Source organism: Phyllobates terribilis, unplaced genomic scaffold, assembly GCF_046119375.1.
Source record: "Phyllobates terribilis strain yellow unplaced genomic scaffold, ASM4611937v1 Scaffold_2__4_contigs__length_985480577, whole genome shotgun sequence".
Classification (NCBI taxonomy): Eukaryota; Metazoa; Chordata; class Amphibia; order Anura; family Dendrobatidae; genus Phyllobates; species Phyllobates terribilis.
In genome coordinates, this window is record NW_027362762.1 from 251737384 (window position 1) to 251752030 (window position 14647).

Here is a 14647-nt window from a genome sequence, read left to right on the forward strand (position 1 = left end):
ATGCCGGCACTGTACAGGTTCAGAATGCTATTAACCTGAAGATTAAACCCATATCTACAGGTTAATAGTGTTTTTTCATGGGACAGGTTCCCTTTAAAGTAAACTGTAATTATGATCAGTAATCAGTGTTACATCTGTAACTACAGGACTAACGCCCCAATAATAACAAAAGTAACTATTGCGTATTTGATGTAAATATTTGGCCTCTGTAGGTGTCTTTTTTCTGCTCTTCAAAATAGTTTTGAGATGATTGTGCTAAGAATAGAATCTTTACTTTGTGTAAATTGATTTTATGCTGTCTACACATTTGTAGACCTTCCCCGGGATGCCATCTGCAATACATTATTGATTCAGAACGCATTCTCTATGCAGTTCACATCTGGAGATTACAGATTCAAATTGATATGACACAGGGACCCTGTAAGATTTATTAAATAAGAAAAAAAAAATGGATGTACATCAGTGAGATTTTAATGTAACACCTTGAGAAATGCTAATTATATCCAGACAATTGCATATTCTCCTAACTACAGCAGCCCGTAATATACTGTACATTACTTCTGGATATTAATACCAGGGTTGTGGAACCTTTAACTTGACTCAAATGTTGCAATACTGTAGCAGAGCGAGCCAGCAATGAAAAATTAATTATTAAACAACTGCCTTGAGAAGACATCAGTGGCCTTGTCACTAAAGCGCAAGATTGATGACACATTATGTTTCACAAAAAAATGGGGCCCCATAGCTCTTGAATTGAAACCCTGGAAGGGCAATACCAAAGCTAGTCACGGCATAAGTCAATTTTTAATTTAATTTTGTATTAAATGTAAGATAGGATAAATTTATCCAGGCCTCACAGACTCTATCTTAATAAAAGAGTTGGCACTCTTTCAAACATAAAGAATGGTCAGAGCTTCTCAAGGACATTGCGAAGCCCGAAGCCTAGACGCCAGTAAATAGTAAAGGTAGAACAAGTAGAAAGAGATCTATTCGCACAGGAGCTGCACAATGGTAATGTTTAGCATGCACAGGCACTAACAAAACAACTACAGCAAACGGCAAGAACGGTTAAGCAGCTGGATGCGGCATCTCTGCATAAGTTAAAACTGTCAAACAGTGCGGAGGAAAAGAAAAGTATAGCCGGAGAGAGACGGGCTGGTGTAAAATATATTCAGCATTTGCATTAATTACTTGATATTGATGTACAATGTGATATAGAGGTTGAATTGCTATTGAACCAGATTTGGAAATAGCTTTGTTTGCATGGATCTTATTGTAAAATACATGAATATTGCTCATTTCAGTCTACAGGGAAAGTGGCCAAGAAAGGAGGGTGCATAAACTACTGTACGTGTCACATGGAGAATAAGTAGTGTATGGGGAACAATACAATAACACAATACAGGGCAGTAAATCTGATATAGGTAGCAAAGGAGTTTTTGATCAAGTGAAAGAGGCAAGAAGTTGCAGTGAAAAAGGGGAATTATAGCTATGTTCATTTACATGGAACAAGGAAAATGATATCACTGCAAACTTCACGCCAAATAAGTCCCATTCATCATGACCCAACTTGTACGCATCTACAATTGCAACCGACTACAGAGAAATTCTGATGTGGAAATCATTCTGTCCAGTGTCTCAGCATTTTACTAAGCAACGTGACGACATGAGGAATGTGAAAGCTGCAAAAAATAATGAGAATGATCTGTGAGTATAGTTCATTACAGAGGTCTGCAAATATGAGTTTGTAATCTGTATAGCATGATCAAACTTCTTCCCCAAATCTATAGTTGGACTTAGTATGCATCACTGGGCATCTTACCAACTATGTGATATTTTCATTTAAAGGGAACCTGTCACCATGTTTTCCCAATATTAAGTACAGCCAGCAACAGTAAGCCCTCTTTCATATCATTCTAGTATGCTGTATGTATGTTCCCAATCCCCTATGCAAGGCACAAAAAAACACCTTTTATTACACTTACAAATGGCACTGTCCGATCCAATGGGTGTCTCTGGTTTTGATTCCTCTCTTCTTGCGATGGCCGTCCTCCTTCCCTGCTTCATGAGGATAACACATACTACATCATCCACACAGTGTCCTCCAAGCTCCTGTGCAGGCGCATTTCTCTGTGCCTTGCCGAGGGCAGAGCAAAGTATTTCAGTGTGTATGAGCCGGCTTTACCTACAGGTCATCGACGCTCTTTAGCCTTTCTCATGCATGCGCATTACAGTACTTTCCTCTTACCTCAGCAGGGCATAGAGAATGCATGCGCAGGAATGCGATGGGGGACACTGTGTGGATGACATTGGAAGCGTCATCCCCATGAAGCAGGAAGGAGGATGGCAATCATAAGGAGAGAGGAGGAGCTGGTAAAGACCAGAGACGCCCATTGGACCGGACCACTCCATCTGTAAATATAATAAAAACATATACAAAGCATTCTAATATGCTATAGCAGAGGGCTTACAGGTGCTGGGCCTACTTTATATGAAGAAAACCTGGTGGCATGTTCTATTTAATGAATTTTAGGCTTTTTGTTTCTAGCATAGGCTAGAATTTTGAAATCCGTGCATATAGGCAAGCCCAACTTTTAATTAAAACTCAACTAATAATAAACAGCAAAATGGGCACAAGCTATACCATTCTCATGACAGGTGGGGGTCCTGATGATAGGTCCCTGCTAGTGATAAGCGAGCATGCTCGTTACTTGATATTTACAAGCATGCTCGGGTGTTTTCCGAGTATCTTCAGCGTGCTCGGGTGTTATGTTTAAGTCACTCCGTGCTCATGATTTGCGACTGTTTGACATCTTTAATATATGTGAGGAATGCCTGTTTCTTAGGAGTGACTAAAACATAACGGCCGAGCACGCTGAAGATACTTGGTGAGCACCCGAGCATGCTCGCCGAAAGGGTTAACAGAACATGCTTGCTCATCACTAGTCCCTGCTTCTCAGATAGATTAATGTTTTTTTAAATCTCCTATTAGTCCTCCAATATGTGTATTGCTGCACTCTATTGTGCCCACTTGAAATCTTTATATGAACAATGAACAAATAATATGTCTTATTAGTTAGGGCAAGTAAAGTCTTAAATAGATTTTGTGGTAACTTGTTTCAACAGAAGTTTGGCTCTTACCGAACCCCACGGCTAGATTAGCACGCAAAAGACCTTCAAGCAAGACTACTTGACATTTAAATAAAAACTGTAAAAGTCAAAAACTTCCTTTAATAAGGCAAAAGAAAATAGGAGATTCCAACTACAGCTAAAATTTCAGTATTTAGGGAATTCATAATGTAATGGCTTCCAGTATGACCAAACTGAGAAACTGTAGGATTTGAATAATATTAAACTAAGTGAACTGAATTTATTAAAGGTAGATGGGTCCCAATGAGCTTTCACCTCATGAATTTTAAAACCCTGTTAAAAGACAAACAAATAAATGCATAAATAACCCTGGAATGTGTCTGTCATAGTAGCCATGGGAAATACACAAGAAAATAATACTAAAGCCACCGGGAAATTTAGATTCTGATGGAAAAGACCAGTAATGTCAGCAAGTTTACAGATTTCCAGCCATTTATCCACTAATGTGTATGTTAAGTAACTTTTTATTCATTAGGATAAACATAACACTATAGACCAAGTTCCCTTGTGAAGGTAAAAATGATTTACAAGGAAGTAGTGAAGCAACATAGTAAACATCTTGCTAAATTGTTCAATTAAATGGAGGAAATGCATTTACTACAATGTCTAGAGCCAATTATAGCCAGGTTTCTATAGCTGTTACTCAAAAAAGTTTGTAAAAATGCCAATAATATACACACTAAGTGCTCGATTCTTCCATTTGTTTTCAATACAATATTTTAAGGCCATGTAATGAAATGTCAGTGAGTATTATGTTTGTCCTTACCTGGTCTATGCTAGATGTATGATATTGGAAAATCTTTATTGATTGACTGCAGTGAAGGGTTTTAGCTCCTTTCCTCTGGATCAAATTGCATACATGACAGTTCAACAGCAGAAAAGGTGACAGAAATTGATAAAAAGAAGACTTTTAAATTAAGCTTGGCCAATCAACTCTTTAACTTCAACATCCATTGAAAAATCACATATGTATAAATTGGAAATGTATATGTTTTATGTAGGGAATTATCGCTAAAATGGTTTCCTTATTTAAAATGTTATGAAATATCATTAGGATTAGATCTAACACAAATTCTGTATACTAGATGTAGCACATACCCAGGTCTGCCGCCCCGTCATTTGGGGGATCGGTCTTGGTATTGACAGTTGGTCACCGGTTGGTCCCATCCAAGCGATATGCCATCACGTAGTATGGTTGAAAATCCCCTTAAGTTATTATGATTTTATAAATATTGTCATGATTATTTTTGTACATTTTTGAAGTATAGAGAAACATTAACACAACTAGCAAAAATTATTTTATTGAGATATATCTATAACACCTTAACAGCTACACAATGTTTTAAAGGGAATCTTTCCGCAATATTTTGCTATGGAATCTGAGAGCTGCATGATGTAGAGACAGAAACCCTGATTCCAGCAATGTATCACTTACTGGGCTGCTTGGTGCAGTTTTGATAGAAGCCCTGTTTTCTCTGCTGTAGATGTAGCAGTGGTCAGATTGCTGAGTTGTGTATACCCCCTGTAACATACCTGGCGGCGTGCTTGCATGGTGCACCACCTCCCACCGTGCAAGACCGCAATCTTACCTGTCAGTCCATGCTGCACTCTTTGCTCCATTACATTACCTGCTGTGTCCATGTCTCTTGTCTGATTGCTTATTGCGTTGGCGCGGCTTTCTGCTTGTTTCTTATAGCTACTGTGTGCACAGTCCTAATGCGTCCCCAGCCTAATGCTGTGAGTCACTGGATACTTAAACCCCCTTCACCCAGTAGGAAGTGCCTGAGCAACACTTTCACTCAGTTTGTCTTTTATCAACTGAGGTGCCAGGTCCTGTCCTGACTCTAGTCTGTCCGCCACCCTGGGGGCTGAGTACCCAGTGCCTTTTCCTGTACCTGTGACTTCTAGTCTGTTTCCGCCACCATGGGGGCCGAGTACCCAGGGCCGCTACCTGTATCTCTGACTTCTAGTCTGTTTCCACCATCCTGGGGGCTGAGTTCCCAGGCTCGTACCTGTATCTTGTTCCCGGTTCAGTTCCTGTCTGAACAGTGTCCTAGCCCATTACTTGTTTCTCTCTATGTCTGTACCTTCCCTTTGCCTGCAGTGTCTGGACCTGCACCTAACTCCAACTCATTGTCTCTGTACTTTGTGAGTTTTGTGTCCACTCGCTACTTCATTGTAAGTACCTTGTGTGTATCGGGTTCTGCTTGTCCCCTCTCCCTGCCTCCGTATCTACCTCCTGTGTTCTAACCATCTTTCTGTATTTTCCAGTCTGTTCCATGTGAACAGAGTCCTGTCCTGTCTGCCTTCACCTTCTGCTCTGTTCTACTCTGCTTGTTCACCTCTCCGGCGGTTCCGCTCTGTTCCGCTTGTTCACCGCTCCAGCGGTTCCGCTCTGTTTCGCTTGTTTACAGCATCTGCGGTTCTGCTCCGCTCTGCATGTTCTCCGCTCAGCTTGTTCACTACACCTGTGGTTTTGCTCCACTCTGCTTGTTCACTGCACCTGCGGTTTTGCTCCGCTCTTCTTGCTCACCGCACCTGCCGTTTTGCTCCGCTCTGCTTGTTCACCGCACCTGCGGTTTTGCTTTGCTCTGCTTGCTCACTGCACCTGCGGTTTTGCTCCACTCTGCTTGTTTACCGCTCCTGCAGTTTTGCTCCACTCTGCTTATTCACCGCTCCTGCTGTTTTACTCCGCTCTGCTTGCTCACCGCACCTGCGGTTTTGCTCCGCTCTGCTTGTTCACTGCACCTGCGGTTTTGCTCTGCTCTGCTTGTTCTCCGCACCTGCGGTTTTGCTCCGCTCTGCTTGTTCACCGCTCCTGCGGTTTTGCTCCGCTCCGCTTGTTCACCGCTCCTGCGGTTTTGCTCCGCTCTGCTTGTTCACCGCTCCTGCGGTTTTGCTCTGCTAGTCCACCGGACCTGTGGGTCTGTTTCTGTATCCCAGTCTGTACTGGTCCCTATACAGCCTGCGTTCATACCTGCCAGTGTCTGCCTGTCTGCATTCCAGCTGTGCCTGTCAGCACTCGCCTGTCTGCATACCAGCCAAACCTGCAAGTACTCACCTGCCTACATACCAGCCGTGCCTGCTAAGTACCCACCTGCCATCATACCAGCCGTGCCTGCCAGTACCCACCTGTCTGCATACCAGCTAACCTGCCTGTTCCTGCATTCCCCGGTGTGGGTCAACAGCTGTGACCGGGGTCTCACCTGGAGTAGCACCTGGTCCCTCTGCTCGGTTCCTCCCTGGTTCACGGAGTCGACTGAGCCTCCGTGCGACCTCGGTTGGACCGAGTTGATACTTAGTTACGCCCCTCCAGGCACTCCTCGGTTCATGGTACAGTGGGATCACTAACCACGCTCACGCCAGTCATTCCGTGAGCGAGCGTAACACCCCCGTCCACACCACTGACTGGCAGATTCCTGGGTACACTGTGCAGTGTGAGCAAACTTTAATCAGTGGTGGGGTGGGGTTTCACAGATTAGCTGGACTGCCTGGCACAGGACACCTTGTCAGACTGTGAGAATCTCCTGCTGATAAAACACTGTTTGTAATAAAGCTACAGCACACAGCCTAATAAGTGACAAATCTCTGGAATACTCTCTGCCCCTTCATTATGATGCATTCCAATTAAATAGCAAAAACCTACTGACAGATACCTTTAAAGTAAATTTAGAGTAGAAATTGGCATTTGTTTTGTGTAGCTTCAGGCAATTTCTATGACTGGTATACATACACATTTTGAGTTTATTAGCAAAGTTTTAAAAGTTCTAATTGTTAATCTTTATTGCAATATTCTTTGTCTTTTAACTAATTTTTGGCCAGTATAATTCAATATAATTCCAGAATCCAATTTTTCATGTATCCCATTCAATATGACAACATTCTATCAAACCTTTATACACTGCTCAAAAAAATAAAGGGAACACTCAAATAACACATCCTAGATCTGAATGAATGAAATATTCTCATTGAATACTTTGTTCTGTACAAAGTTGAATGTGCTGACAACAAAATCACACAAAAATCAAATTTATTAACCAATGGAGGCCTGGATTTTGAGTCACCCCCAAAATTAAAGTGGAAAAACACACTACAGGCTGATCCAACTTTGATGTAATGTCTAGAGATGAGCGGTGTTCGACTAGAACTGTTCGCCAATCTCAAATTCGAGCTGTTTTGGGTGGTGTTCGAGTTGTTCGACGAACCCGAACGATTTGCAAAAAATTCGGCTGTTCGAGGTTATGTTCGATAACTGTTCGTGCACCAAAAGCGTGTCCTTCATGTCTGGCGCTATTTAGAGCACCAATCATGCAGGGATTGTCTGCCACTCACTGTAATGCCACAGCCATGGTGGTTGTGGCATTACAGTGATTGTCCAAATCGATGGGAACAGTGCTCACAGTGAAACATGAAAAGCCGGCAATTCAGCAGCGGCATACACCGGTACCCGACAATTTAGAACCGAAAGAATAGAGCTTCACACATAGATTAGATGGATAGAAACATGTCAGTCACACATATAAGAAGCACAGTGACAGTGTTGCTTACTGTACTTGTCATTTAGTGTAAAGGATTTATAAAAAAAAATAATAGTGTTTTCATGCACCGTCTCTTTAAAAAAGCCGGCCGGCAATTCAGCATCTGTACCCGACAATTTAGAATAGAAGAAATAGAGAATCACACATAGATTAGATAGATAGAAACAAGTCAGTCACATATATATGAAGTACAGTGACAGTGTTGATTACTGTACTTGTCATTTAGTGTAAAGGATTTATTAAAAAATATAATAGTGTTTTCGTGCACCGTCTCTTTAAAAAAGCCGGCCGGCAATTCAGCAGCGGTACCCGACAATTTATAACAGACAGAATAGAGCTTCATACATAGATTAGATAGATAGAAACATGTCAGTCACATATATATGAAGTCCTGTGACAGTGTTGCTTACTGTACTTGTCATTTACTGCAAAGGATTTATTAAAAAAAATAATAGTGTTTTCATGCACTGTCTCTTTAAAAAAGCCGGCCGGCAATTCAGCATCTGTACCCGACAATTTATAACAGAAAGAATAGAGAATCACACATAGATTAGGTAGATAGAAACATGTCAGTCACATATATATGAAGTACTGTGACAGTGTTGGTTACTGTACTTGTCATTTACTGCAAAGGATTTATTAAAAAAAATAATAGTGTTTTCATGCACCGTCTCTTTAAAAAAGCCGGCCGGCAATTCAGCATCTGTACCCGACAATTTATAACAGACAGAATAGAGCTTCACACATAGATTAGATAGATAGAAACATGTCAGTCACATATATAATAAGTACAGTGACAGTGTTGGTTACTGTACTTGTCATTTAGTATTAAAATAAAGGATTTATTATTAAAAAAAATTGGCGTGGGGTTCCCCGTAATTTTAGTCTCTAGCGGAGGTTAAGCAGACAGCTGGGGCAGATGTTTGAAGCCTGGGAAGGGGGTAATACCCACGGAGCTTCCCAGGCTACTAATATCAGCCCCCAGCTGAATACCTAGCCTTTACTAGCTATTAAAATGGAGGACCCCCCCAAAAAAAATGACGTGGGGTCCCCCCTAATTTAATAGCTAGCAAAGGCTAGGCAGACAGCTGGGGGCTGATATTAATAGCCCAGGAAGGGAGCCATGAATATTGGCCCCCTCCCAGGCTAGAAACACCAGCCGTCAGCCGCCCCAGAAATGGCGCATCCTTAGGATGCGCCAATTCTGGCACTTAGCCTCGCTCTTCCACGCTGCCCTGGTGCGGTGGCAGGGGGTAATAGGGTTGGGGTTGATGTCAGCTTATAATGCCAGCTGACATCAAGCCCAGGTTAGTAATGGAGAGGCGTCTATAAGACACCCCCATTACTAACCCCATAGTCAAAGTTAAAAGAAAACACAAACACCCAGAATAAAGTCCTTTAATTGAAATAAAGACACATTCCTTTATTGTTCTAAATTAAACAATACTTACCATCACGCCCATTCCAGCTGAAGCCAACGATCTCCTGCAATAAAAGAAAAATAATAAAGCAACCTCATCCTTACCTTTCCATGGTTCCCACGACAGCTTCAGCTCTGCTACATCGAGATAACAGGCTGGACCGCAGCAGAACGCTGCCATCCAGCCTGTCATCCCGCAGACACTGAGAAGCGCAGGCATGCTTGCGCTCTGCAGTGTCTGGCTGTGACGACATAAAGATGAGACGAGTTCATGTCCAATGAACTCGGCGCACCTCATGCACGTCACTGACAGCGTGGGAAAATTCTCCTGCACTCAGCGCTACAGCGTAAGAATTCTCCCACGCTGTCAGTGACGTGCATGAGGTCAGCTGAGTTCATTGGACATGAATGTGCTCACCTCATGCACGTCACTGACAGCGTGGGAGAATTCTCACGCTGTAGCGCTGAGTGCAGGAGAATTTTCCCACGCTGTCAGTGACGTGCATGAGGTGAGCTCATTCATGTCCAATGAACTCAGCTGACCTCATGTATGTCACTGAGAGCGTGGGAGAATTTTCACGCTGAAGTGCTGAGTGCAGGAGAATTCTCCCACGCTGTCAGTGACGTGCATGAGGTGCGCCGAGTTCATTGGACATGAGCTTGTCTCATCTTTATGCCGTCACAGCGAGACACTGAGGAGCGCAAGCATGCCTGCGCTTCTGAGTGTCCGCGGGATGACAGGCTGGATGGCAGCTTTCTGCTGCGGTCCAGCCTGTCATCTCGATGTAGCAGAGCTGAAGCTGTCGTGGGAACCATGGAAAGGTAAGGATGAGGTTGCTTAATTATTTTACTTTTATTGCAGAAGACATTGGCTTCAGCTGGAATGGGCGTGACGGTAAGTATGGTTTAATTTAGAACAATAAAGAATTGTGTGTTTATTTCAATTAAAGGACTTTATTCTGGGTGTTGTGTTTTTTTAAATACTTTACTAGAAATTCATGGTGGTCATGTCTAATATTGGCGTGACCCCATGAATTTCGGGCTTAGGGCCAGCTGATAATGCCAAGCTGGCCTTAACCCCTTTATTACCCAGTGAGCCACCGCACCAGGGCCCTGGATGAGTTGGGTACAGCGCCAGAAGATGGCGCTTCTATGAACGCGCCATTTTCTGGGGCGGCTGCGGACTGCAATTTGCAGCGGGTGGGGCCCAGAAAGCTTGGGCCTCCCTGCGCTGCGGATTCCAGCCCCCAGCTGCCTAGATGTACCTGGCTGGGCACAATAATAGGGCGAAGCCCCACGCATTTTTTTTTTAAATTATTACATGAAATTCATGGAATAATTAAGAAAAAAAGGGCTTCCCTATATTGTTGTGTCCAACCAGGTACAAATAGGCAGCTGGTGGTTGGGGGCAGCCCGTTCCTGCCTGCTGTACCTGGCTGGACACAAATATAGTGCGAAGCCCCACGTCAATTTTTTTTTAATTATTTCATGAAATAATTTTTTTAAAAAAGGGCTTCCCTATATTGTTGTGTCTGGCCAGGTACAAATAGGCAGCTGGTGGTTGGGGGCAGCCCGTTCCTGCCTGCTGTACCTGACTGGACACAAATATAGGGCGAAGCCCCACGTCAATTTTTTTTTAATTATTTCAGGAAATTCATGAAATAATGAAAAAAAAATTGATGTGGGGCTTCGCCCTATATTTGTGTCCAGTCAGGTACAGCAGGCAGGAACGGGCTGCTCCCAACCACCAGCTGCCTATTTGTACCTAGCCGGACACAACAATATAGGGAAGCCCTTTTTTTCTTAATTATTCCATGAATTTCATGAATTTAAAAAAAAAATACGTGGAGCTTCGCCCTATTTTTGTGTCCAGCCAGGTACAACTAGGCAGCTGGGGGCTGGAATCTGCAGCGCAGGGAGGCCCAAGCTTTCTGGGCCCCACCCGCTGCAAATTGCAGTCCGCAGCCGCCCCGGAAAATGGCGCGTTCATAGAAGCGCCATCTTCTGGCGCTGTACCCAACTCATCCAGGGCCCTGGTGCGGTGGCTCACTGGGTAATAAAGGGGTTAAGGCCAGCTTGGCATTATCAGCTGGCCCTAAGCCCGAAATTCATGGGGTCACGCCAATATTAGACATGACCACCATGAATTTCTAGTAAAGTATTTAAAAAAAACACAAACACCCAGAAAAAAAGTCCTTTAATTGAAATAAACACACAATTCTTTATTGTTCTAAATTAAACCATACTTACCGTCACTCCCATTCCAGCTGAAGCCAATGATCTCCTGCAATAAAAGTAAAATAATAAAGCAACATCATCCTTACCTTTCCATGGCTCCCACGACAGCTTCAGCTCTGCTACATCGAGATGACAGGCTGGACCGCAGCAGAACGCTGCCATCCAGCCTGTCATCCCGCAGACACTGAGAAGCGCAGGCATGCTTGCGCTCCACAGTGTCTGGCTGTGACGGCATCCAGATGAGCCGAGGTCATGTCCAATGAACTCGGCTCACCTCATGCACGTCACTGACAGCGTGGGAAAATTCTCACGCTGAAGCGCTGAGTGCAGGAGAATTTTCCCACGCTGTCAGTGACGTACATGAGGTGAGCCGAGTTCATTGTCGGCTCATCTGGATGCCGTCACAGTCAGACACTGAGGAGCGCAAGCAAGGCTGCACTTCTCAGTGTCTGCGGGATGACAGGCTGGATGGCAGCGTTCTGCTGCGGTCCAGCCTGTCATCTCGATGTAGCAGAGCTGAAGCTGTCCTGGGAACCATGGAAAGGTAAGGATGAGGTTGCTTTATTATTTTTCTTTTATTGCAGGAGATCGTTGGCTTCAGCTGGAATGGGCGTGACGGTAAGTATGGTTTAATTTAGAACAATAAAGAATTGTGTGTTTATTTCAATTAAAGGACTTTATTCTGGGTGTTTGTGTTTTCTTTTAACTTTGACTATGGGGTTAGTAATGGGGGTGTCTTATAGACGCCTCTCCATTACTAACCTGGGCTTGATGTCAGCTGGCATTATAAGCTGACATCAACCCCAACCCTATTACCCCCTGCCACCGCACCAGGGCAGCGTGGAAGAGCGAGGCTAAGTGCCAGAATTGGCGCATCCTATGGATGCGCCATTTCTGGGGCGGCTGACGGCTGGTGTTTCTAGCCTGGGAGGGGGCCAATATTCATGGCTCCCTTCCTTGGCTATTAATATCAGCCCCCAGCTGTCTGCCTAGCCTTTGCTAGCTATTAAATTAGGGGGGACCCCACGTCATTTTTTGGGGGGGGTCCTCCATTTTAATAGCTAGTAAAGGCTAGGTATTCAGCTGGGGGCTGATATTAGTAGCCTGGGAAGCTCCGTGGGTATTACCCCCTTCCCAGGCTTCAAACATTTGCCCCAGCTGTCTGCTTAACCTCTGCTAGAGACTAAAATTACGGGGAACCCCACGTCAATTTTTTTTAATAATAAATCCTTTATTTTAATACTAAATGACAAGTACAGTAACCAACACTGTCACTGTACTTATTATATATGTGACTGACATGTTTCTATCTATCTAATCTATGTGTGAAGCTCTATTCTGTCTGTTATAAATTGTCGGGTACAGATGCTGAATTGCCGGCCGGCTTTTTTAAAGAGACGGTGCATGAAAACACTATTATTTTTTTTAATAAATCCTTTGCAGTAAATGAGAAATACAGTAAGCAACACTGTCACTGTACTTCATATATATGTGACTGACATGTTTCTATCTATCTAATCTATGTGTGAAGCTCTATTCTGTCTGTTATAAATTGTCGGGTACCGCTGCTGAATTGCCGGCCGGCTTTTTTAAAGAGACGGTGCACGAAAACACTATTATATTTTTTAATAAATCCTTTACACTAAATGACAAGTACAGTAAGCAACACTGTCACTGTACTTCGTATATATGTGGCTGACATGTTTCTATCTATCTAATCTATGTGTGATTCTCTATTCCTTCTATTCTAAATTGTCGGGTACAGATGCTGAATTGCCAGCCGGCTTTTTTAAAGAGACGGTGCATGAAAACACTTATTTTTTTTAATAAATCCTTTGCAGTAAATGACAAGTACAGTAAGCAACACTGTCACAGTACTTCATATATTTGTGACTGACATGTTTCTATCTATCTAATCTATGTGTGAAGCTCTATTCTGTCTGTTATAAATTGTCGGATACCGCTGCTGAATTGCCGGCCGGCTTTTTTAAAGAGACGGTGCACGAAAACACTATTATATTTTTTAATAAATCCTTTACACTAAATGACAAGTACAGTAAGCAACACTGTCACTGTACTTCATATATATGTGACTGACATGTTTCTATCTATCTAATCTATGTGTGATGCTCTATTCCTTCATGTCTAAATTGTCGGGTTCCGGTGTATGCCGCTGCTGAATTGCCGGCCGGCTTTTTTAAAGAAAGCGTCTTCTGAGGAGTTTGTCAGCTTTTGGACACCTTTGAAGGTGTTTTCTATGTGTTCCTATGTGTTTTTGTTTGCCTGCCATTGGTTTTAATGGGGTTCGACGGTGTTCTAAGGTGTTCGACGAACAGTTCGACGAACAGTTCCTCGAACATCCCGGTGTTCGACGAACCGAACCGAACCCGAACACTACGGGGGTGGCTCAACACTAGTAATGTCCTTAAAACAAGTCAAAATGAGGCTCATTATTGTGTGTGGCCTCCACGTGCCTGTATGACCTCCCTACAATGCCTGGGCATGCTCCTGATGAGGTTGCGGATGGTCTCCTGTGGGATCTTCTCCCAGACCTGGATTAAAGCATCTGCCAACTCCTGGACAGTCTGTGGTGCAACGTGACGATGGTGGATGGAGCGAGACATGATGTCCCAGATGTGCTCAATCGGATTCCGGTCTGGGGAATGGGTGGGCCAGTCCATAGCTTCAATGCCTTCATCTTTCAGGAGCTGCTGACACACTCCAGCCACATGAGGTCTGGCATTGTCCTGCATTAGGAGGAACCCAGGGCCAACCACACCAGCATAAGGTCTCACAAGGGGTCTGAGGATCTCATCTTGGTACCTAATGGCAGTCAGGCTACCTCTGGCAAGCACATGGAGGGCTGTGCGGCCCTCCAAAGAAATGCCACCCCACACCATTACTGACCCACTGCCAAACCGGTCATGCTGAAGCATGTTGCAGGAAGCAGATCACTCTCCATGGCGTCTCCAGACTCTGTCACGTCTGTCTCATGTACTCAGTGCGAACCTGCTTTCATCTGTGAAGAGCACAGGGCGCCAGTGGTGACTTTGCCAATCCTGGTGTTTAGTGGCAAATGCCAAGCATCCTGCATGGTGTTGGGCTGTGAGCACAACCCCCATCTGTGGATGTCGGGCCCTTATACCACCCTCATGGAGATGGTTTCTAACCGTTTGTGCAGACACATGCACATTTGTGGCTAGCTGGAGGTCAATTTGCAGGGCTCTGGCAGTGCTCCTCCGGTTCCTCCTTGCACAAAGGCGGAGGTAGCAGACCTGCTGCTGGGTTGTTGGCCTCCTAT